Below are 8,796 nucleotides of genomic sequence, written 5' to 3'. Positions count from 1 at the left end.
ATGCAAGTAATACATGAATTCATACTGTTGTGCTAAACGTGCATTCGCATGCAATATCATATGTAAGTGTTCAGTATTTATGCAGTACAATGAGTATACGAGAGACGAACCTTGCAGTCTGGAGCTGAGTGTCATGGTCGATTTTGTAACTGTTCGGTTATAGTCTGGTTTTATGAAAACGTTTTAAAACCAAGTTCACTATAACCAGTGGCTCTGATACCAAACTGTCACACCCTCAAATTACCACCTAGGGAGTGTCCCTGTTAGGCGTGTGACTACTAGCAACGAGCCACTAATTACATTGAATCACAAGTTGTAATATAGTTCCATCATTTAAGTAATAACAATTCCAATCATAAGTTATTCAAAATCACCAGTTCAGCGGAAGCGTTAAAGTATCATAAGGTAAATACGAATTCAATCATCATAAATAAGTATTTGACAAATAATCCCATTGGCATGACCATGACCACTCTTGCTCTCCAGCCAGCAAGTTCCTGTTTCAATCACCTAACGACCTGCGAGCATGTAACAAGTGTATCAGACAAAGCTGGCGAGTCCACAGTTTAAGAAAACGTTTGTTACCAGATGAATGTAAAACAGTTCAATAACCAATGCAAGTAATATTGTTAATATCTCATTTCCGAACAATGACGGCTCCTGAAATACTCGACTGCCCTTCCCACGTACTCCTATCTAGTACTGGGCCAGACTGGGTCATTAGTTCACCTCCGTCCTCTACAGGCACGGGGTGAGGGTGCCAAACCTAAGTAGCGCTACTAACTAATACCCGATGAGGGACTTACAAAAGATGATAGGTGAGAATATTAACCAATATACCCGTTTTTACCCAAAGACTTATCCCCCCATGGGATACCCACTGACTGTCCCCAACCACTGGGACGCATGCTCGAATGTAGTGAACTCACCTTAGGTTGCTCGGTTAGACAGAGTATCGGTTAACCTTGCCCTATCAAGGTTATCATTTATTAGGATTTTATAAAAATAATTCACGTATTTCAAGCATGTATCAAATATCACGTATATGATTGTTTATACTAAGTGTGCACACTGATTTATGTGTATCATGGCAGTGTGCAGGTAATGACAACTTGGGGTACTGATTATGTAAATAATACATTACAACAAATAATAGTAAGCTAGGCATATACCGGAACAGTAGTAACTGTGCAACTTGAACCGTGTGCATACAAGTGTGCGACCGATTACTTAACTACTCCACAAGTGTTCATGGTCCATACATCATATATCCCAATTATATGTGCAACTACTCTAACTGCATGGGCTCTCAGTATTGTGCGGCCCAATTGGGCTAGGTGAGGTCCAACGAGACAAATGGTGCGGCCCAATTTAAGGTATTCAGTGTAGACTTGAAACCATTTTGTGCTATCCATAATAAGACAAATGGTGGGCCGGTTCATTAAATGATGTGTACGACATGGTCAGTCTTAGCACACATCCCCTCATATCCTAAATTCTTGAAAACGACAATTGTCTATTTATACACAATTTTGAATCATGCATGACTTAGGTGGTTGTACCTAATGCATATGTTTTTGTACATTCCATAACCATCTTCCATCACACATTCAAGGATCAAACAAATAAGACAAAAATATCTTTTAAATTATTCAAGAATGGGAACCCAGTTTATGAACTTCCTTATTCATGTTATTAACCTTTTTTTTGATGATAGCAAGTTTGCACATTTAGTATCACTATCATTTCAACAATATCACAGAAGCAAGGAATCGTTCCTATTTCTAAGTACTAAGCAGGCATAACCAGGTTGTACTATGCGCATACACAGTTGTACTCACCAAGAACATATTAACAACATTTAAAAAGGCTCATGTACATAATATATAAAGAAAGAAAAAGGATCATGCTACTAAATGATTTGGGCAATGAAATCAAGTCACAAAGAGTACAGCAACAAGATCAACGAATTTGCTTAATGATTATGTTAGCCACCGTATGCAAAGAAGAGACGATTTCCGAGGTCAAGAGAGCCCATGAAACTAAACCTCGATATCATATATTGTAACATAAAGCTCTTAAATTTTCTCTAAACGAACTCAATTCCAAAACATTCACAATATGGAACTAGGTTGTACCCATAGCATGTGCGGTTGTACATTTAAAGAGAAAACCCATCCATCGAGCTCTCAATATGAACAAAGTAAGCATATGACTTTCAATTTGCTTCAACATTGACATGAACAGAACAATCATGGATGTGGAACAAAGCAACTTTTCGATGTTGTTTCTGCATACAACTGTATCATCAACAAGCTAACCTATGATTCTCTATAAGTCATCACATTAACACATATAACTTTAATATTAACGTGAACATCAACGTGTCTCTAGCAGATATCAAGCGAATACATGTCGAGCGTCATACCAATTAACCATTCAAGCAGTGAACGTTCATACATGATGTACTTGGTGAAAAGCAAATAAGTTTTCATGATAATCATCACACTTAAAGATGGTGATTTCTAACCTGGATTCAGTATTTCCGGTGAATGAGAAGTGAACACAAGTCTTCCGATGGTGATGATGGCTGCTGATGGGTCTTCAATATGATGGGTGAGATGTCGCAGGAATGTAGGGGAATGAGAGAGAGAGAGTGAGGGTAGGGAAGAATATTTGTGGGATCTCGTGCTTGATGACGGCTGTGATTCTTATATACCATCCTTCCATCCCTACTGTGCAACAAGTTTTAGGGTAACAAATGGGCTTGCATTGGGCCGAAAGGGAAGTCAGGGTTGTGTTGGGTGGAGTGGTTCAATTTGAAGGTGAAGTGTGGCCCCATGGTTCTATTTGAGGGAGTGCACGAGTTCTAGCTAGGGTGCGACTAAACGGTTAGTGTGCAAGTCATTGGTAATATACAATACACAAGACTATATATCTTTATATAACAATATTAGTTATAACAATAACGCACCACCACATATAACTCGAATTATAGAATCCTTTTTATATTAATAACACTCATTAATTTACGAAATTACATCAAAAATAGGATGGATCGGTGCGAAACGGAACATACGGGTTGTCACAGTTGTACCTTACGTTAGGCGTACCAATTAGTTATAAGACAAATACGGCATGTTTTTTGCCTTTGAATTGTTTTTCGTTTTAACATTGGTGTTGGTTTTGAATTTCAAGTTTTTATATTACTTTAATTTAATATCTCAACTGTTATTTTGACAACTATATGACATGTGTTTAAAACTTTACTCTATGTTTTTTTGTACTTTTTATTTCCATTACAAGTATGATGGATCAAAATTTAGCTAGAAACTACTATTAAGGATACAATTAACTAGATATATTCTAATATTAACAATTAACAATTAACAATATTAAGATTAACATATTAAGACTAAGATTAACACTAAGACCAAGATTCCTGATTATTTTTAAATAAATAGCAATTATTCCCCATGGGTTTTGAACGTACATCCAGCATTCACACGAGTAACATAATTAGTTTGGTTTGCTAAAAGTATAAAACCCTATAATATTACTACAACAATTTTATTATTTCTTTACGGTCCGATTTTTATAAAGCAACCATTAACAGCACATTTACAACTGCTATATTACTGTTTGCCTTAAACTGCCAATTCTATATAAAATACCTTTAAACGGGTCGAAATCTCCAGATTTATAAATAGAGAGTTAAAGTATTTAGGCTCTGTTCATTGGTAGACTTTACTAAAAAAGCATTTCATGTATGTGTTAAAATATATATTCTATTGATGTTATGATATATAGGAGTTTGAGTATTAATGTTGCGAACGAGGCAGAAACAAATATATGTTTACTCTGTGAACTGATATTTAATGTTTGCACTTATTTTTATTGTTTTATGTGTTGGCGAGTTGGTAATTAGCACTTGAATTGATTTATTTATTTTTTTTTGTTTTCTTTTTTTAATAGTTACATTTCATTTAAAGTTACTGAAGTGGGAGTGTAGAACCTATATTGGACTGCTCGATCAGGTAAGTGTAATCACATTTTTTTCAGAAGTGAACACAAGTCTTCCGATGGTGATGATGGCTGCTGATGGGTCTTCAATATGATGGGTGAGATGTCGCAGGAATGTAGGGGAATGAGAGAGAGAGAGTGAGGGTAGGGAAGAATATTTGTGGGATCTCGTGCTTGATGACGGCTGTGATTCTTATATACCATCCTTCCATCCCTACTGTGCAACAAGTTTTAGGGTAACAAATGGGCTTGCATTGGGCCGAAAGGGAAGTCAGGGTTGTGTTGGGTGGAGTGGTTCAATTTGAAGGTGAAGTGTGGCCCCATGGTTCTATTTGAGGGAGTGCACGAGTTCTAGCTAGGGTGCGACTAAACGGTTAGTGTGCAAGTCATTGGTAATATACAATACACAAGACTATATATCTTTATATAACAATATTAGTTATAACAATAACGCACCACCACATATAACTCGAATTAGAATCCTTTTTATATTAATAACACTCATTAATTTACGAAATTACATCAAAAATAGGATGGATCGGTGCGAAACGGAACATACGGGTTGTCACAGTTGTACCTTACGTTAGGCGTACCAATTAGTTATAAGACAAATACGGCATGTTTTTTGCCTTTGAATTGTTTTTCGTTTTAACATTGGTGTTGGTTTTGAATTTCAAGTTTTTATATTACTTTAATTTAATATCTCAACTGTTATTTTGACAACTATATGACATGTGTTTAAAACTTTACTCTATGTTTTTTTGTACTTTTTATTTCCATTACAAGTATGATGGATCAAAATTTAGCTAGAAACTACTATTAAGGATACAATTAACTAGATATATTCTAATATTAACAATTAACAATTAACAATATTAAGATTAACATATTAAGACTAAGATTAACACTAAGACCAAGATTCCTGATTATTTTTAAATAAATAGCAATTATTCCCCATGGGTTTTGAACGTACATCCAGCATCCACACGAGTAACATAATTAGTTTGGTTTGCTAAAAGTATAAAACCCTATAATATTACTACAACAATTTTATTATTTCTTTACGGTCCGATTTTTATAAAGCAACCATTAACAGCACATTTACAACTGCTATATTACTGTTTGCCTTAAACTGCCAATTCTATATAAAATACCTTTAAACGGGTCGAAATCTCCAGATTTATAAATAGAGAGTTAAAGTATTTAGGCTCTGTTCATTGGTAGACTTTACTAAAAAAGCATTTCATGTATGTGTTAAAATATATATTCTATTGATGTTATGATATATAGGAGTTTGAGTATTAATGTTGCGAACGAGGCAGAAACAAATATATGTTTACTCTGTGAACTGATATTTAATGTTTGCACTTATTTTTATTGTTTTATGTGTTGGCGAGTTGGTAATTAGCACTTGAATTGATTTATTTATTTTTTTTTGTTTTCTTTTTTTAATAGTTACATTTCATTTAAAGTTACTGAAGTGGGAGTGTAGAACCTATATTGGACTGCTCGATCAGGTAAGTGTAATCACATTTTTTTCAGATTTATATTTTTATATTATGTTTACAAAGTAGACTGCATTGTGATTTAAAGGTAATAATTAATTTTGTTTTTTTTACCAATTTTCGTATATGAAACTTGAAAATGAAATATGATAACATTATATATATGGTAATGATTGTGATTTTTTTTTTAACTTTAATGTCAATTTCCGTTATGAATCAATATTTTCTTTACTTTTTTCCGAAATTTGAATTGAAAAATTAAATATGGTAATGATTGAATGATATTTAAAATAATATATTGATTGAATAATATACATTGCAATTCAACTAACTTAATGATTTTTCAAATTTCTTATTGCTTTATATATTTAAGGAAAAACAATTTACCAAAAATAATATCTTATCATAAATAAGAACTTCGAAATACATTTTCATTCACAAATTCATTTCTTCAGTCTAAGGAACATCAGCATTCAATCCAACACCAATGTATGGCTTTTCTTTGACATTCAATACGGTTTTCATGTTGGTTTCAATTAAGTATTTTAAATTTTAAATGTATGACAATACGGTTTTCAATTCTTTCATTTTTTTGCATGCTATGTAGAATGGAACAACCAGCCATCACGTTGCTAAAAAATTTGAATCTCAACCAGGATGACTATACCATCAAAGTTCGCATTGTCAGACTATGGAGTCGAGCAGCCTTCAATGATTCTCGAAAGGTTTATTGCTATGATATGATTTTAATGGACGAAGAGGTAAGTGCACATAAAGATGTTTATAATGATACTTCGTATACATATTTTTTCATTGTTTTTTGGATTTATTTGCTGTACTTATTGTACATATTAGGGGACGAAAATTCAAGCCTTTGTCTTAGCCAAGACTGCCAGAGAGTACGAACATTTGTTGAAGGAGAAGCAGTGTTTGTTCATCCGTAATCCTTCATTAGGCGAGAATCGACAGAAAGTGAAGTATGTCCATATTTCGACGAAAATTAATCTGAACACCAACGCAATAGTTTCGGTTTGTGATGAACCTGTTGGTACTGAGTGGGGATTTGACTTATCTCCCTTTAGTTCTATTGTTCAAGACCCGACTGACGACAATAAGTCCTTTAAAAGTCCAATTGGTATTCTTACTTTTTTGACTTTAATATATATTACCGATATGTTATTTATATGATGTTAAAAATAATATTATGATAATACTGTTTTATTTGTAGACGTAATTGGTTTTGTCGTTAAGAGTTTTCCTTACGATCTAAAGGAGGATACCAAAGACGGGAAACAAGAAAAGAAGCTAACATTCATGCTTCAGGATTTAGAGTTTGTTAATCATTTTTTTGTTTACTAACTATATATAACTCAATTACTCATATTCTATTTTTTAACTTATGTTATTTTTTTTCATAGAGGGAAGCAAATATATGTTACTCTTTGGGATGCTTATGCTGAACAGATTTTGGATTTTGAAAGGGACAACCAAGATGAAAAAAATGTTGTTGTAATTGTTCAATTCGGAAAATACAGGTTTTGGGGAGGTAATCTCCTAATTTGTCATATAAATATTTATTAGCTTACATAATCTTTTGTTAACAAATGTCCATCTAAATTAATTTTATAACTTTGTGTACACCATTAGGGTTTCTTTATGTTTCAAATCTCTACACTGTCACTCGCGTGTTGATCAACGCTGAAATTGATGACATTTTAACTTTTAAGAGGAGGTACGTTTTAACATCACCATTTCCCGACTTTGATACTGGCTTCACAAATAACGTTGAATTAATTCTTTTGATAGGTTCCTTTCAAACATTACCCCTGAAACGTCTTCCACTTTTTCTGGGTTGAGTGCATCCAGAATAAAGGATCCTACTGAAGAGTATCTTTCAGATTTTGAGTTCAGTACTATTGGATCTTTAAATCAAATCTCGGAGGTACAAGAGATCTAACTTTTACCATGTTTATTTATTTGACATATCATTAACACCTAATTTGTAATATCTTTTTTTACAGAAAAAGTTTGTAATTATTGTCGGAACTATAAAGAGTTTTGCTTCCGAGGATTCTTGGTTTTATAATGCTTGCAGAAATTGTAATCGAGCGGTCACCACAAAAACAATTTCAAAAGAAAAGCAAGATGGTTCCGATGGTTTTGAAGATATTGTGGTTCTAGAGTGTAAGGACGATGGCTGTAACAGTAAGACTGTTTACTCCGTTCCGAGGTAATATTACTTTACATAGCAATTGATATTTTACATGTTTACGAGTTGCCTGAATGTTGTCTAACATAGAATTAACGTGTTTCAGGATCAGGGTTCCGATACGGGTTCAGGATTGCACAGGGATTGTGACGCTCACCCTATTTGAGCGTGAGGTGGTTAGGGTGTTGAAGGTTAACGCGACTCAGCTGTTGGATAAGAACCTTGATGTACGTTATATTTTGTTGTTCTGTTTTAAATATGTCGATTAATTTTAGTAACTTTTCATTTCATCGCATTTTTTCAAAAATTTCCTAATCTTTTTTTTTTTTTTTTTGTGGATATCACTCGCCAGTTAGCTAACGAAGGGAATTTTCCGCAAGAACTCAATGCTCTACTTAACAGGAAGTTTGCATTCAAGATATCCATTGGTTCATTTAACATAACAAAGAAATCGGATGGTTACTCTATTTCAAAATTAACAGACAATCAAACTGTTATTGGTGAAGTAGATAAAATTTTCGATGTCATTCAGGTACTTTGAAAACCTACGCACTGCTGTATTCTTATATTTTATTTAACTCTAACCGATTATCTAATTTTTATTATATTACATATATTCAGCCGGTTGACGAGGAGCGTGTGAATGCTGTTAGCTCTGACATCCATGCAGCAGTCGAGGTCCCCGTTAATGTGTGTAATTTATATTATGTTGTTCGTATTAATTTATTTTAATTATTTTTTTTATTTGAATCGTTATTTGTTTTCCATGTTTTAAGGATTCTGTCTCCCGTAGCAAAGCCGATGATACACCTGTTTCGAATTTTAATAAAGACATGTTTAAAACACCCGATGAAGATGTCAACGGTACCTCAATTCGTGTCCTGGAGAACGACCTGAAGCGGAATTTGGACAGCATATATGATGATGATGTGATGTCTTCTCAGTCGTCTACAAAACCACGTAAAGCTGGCACGGAGGTTGTCATTGATGAATGTGTCACGGCTGGATTACTGATTCCCAAGGTTGAGAAGTAGTTTGTGGCAACTAAGAATGTTTTCA

Source organism: Helianthus annuus, chromosome 7, assembly GCF_002127325.2.
Source record: "Helianthus annuus cultivar XRQ/B chromosome 7, HanXRQr2.0-SUNRISE, whole genome shotgun sequence".
Classification (NCBI taxonomy): Eukaryota; Viridiplantae; Streptophyta; class Magnoliopsida; order Asterales; family Asteraceae; genus Helianthus; species Helianthus annuus.
The sequence above is the reverse complement of the archived record's forward strand: the minus strand, read 5'-3'. Positions refer to the sequence as shown.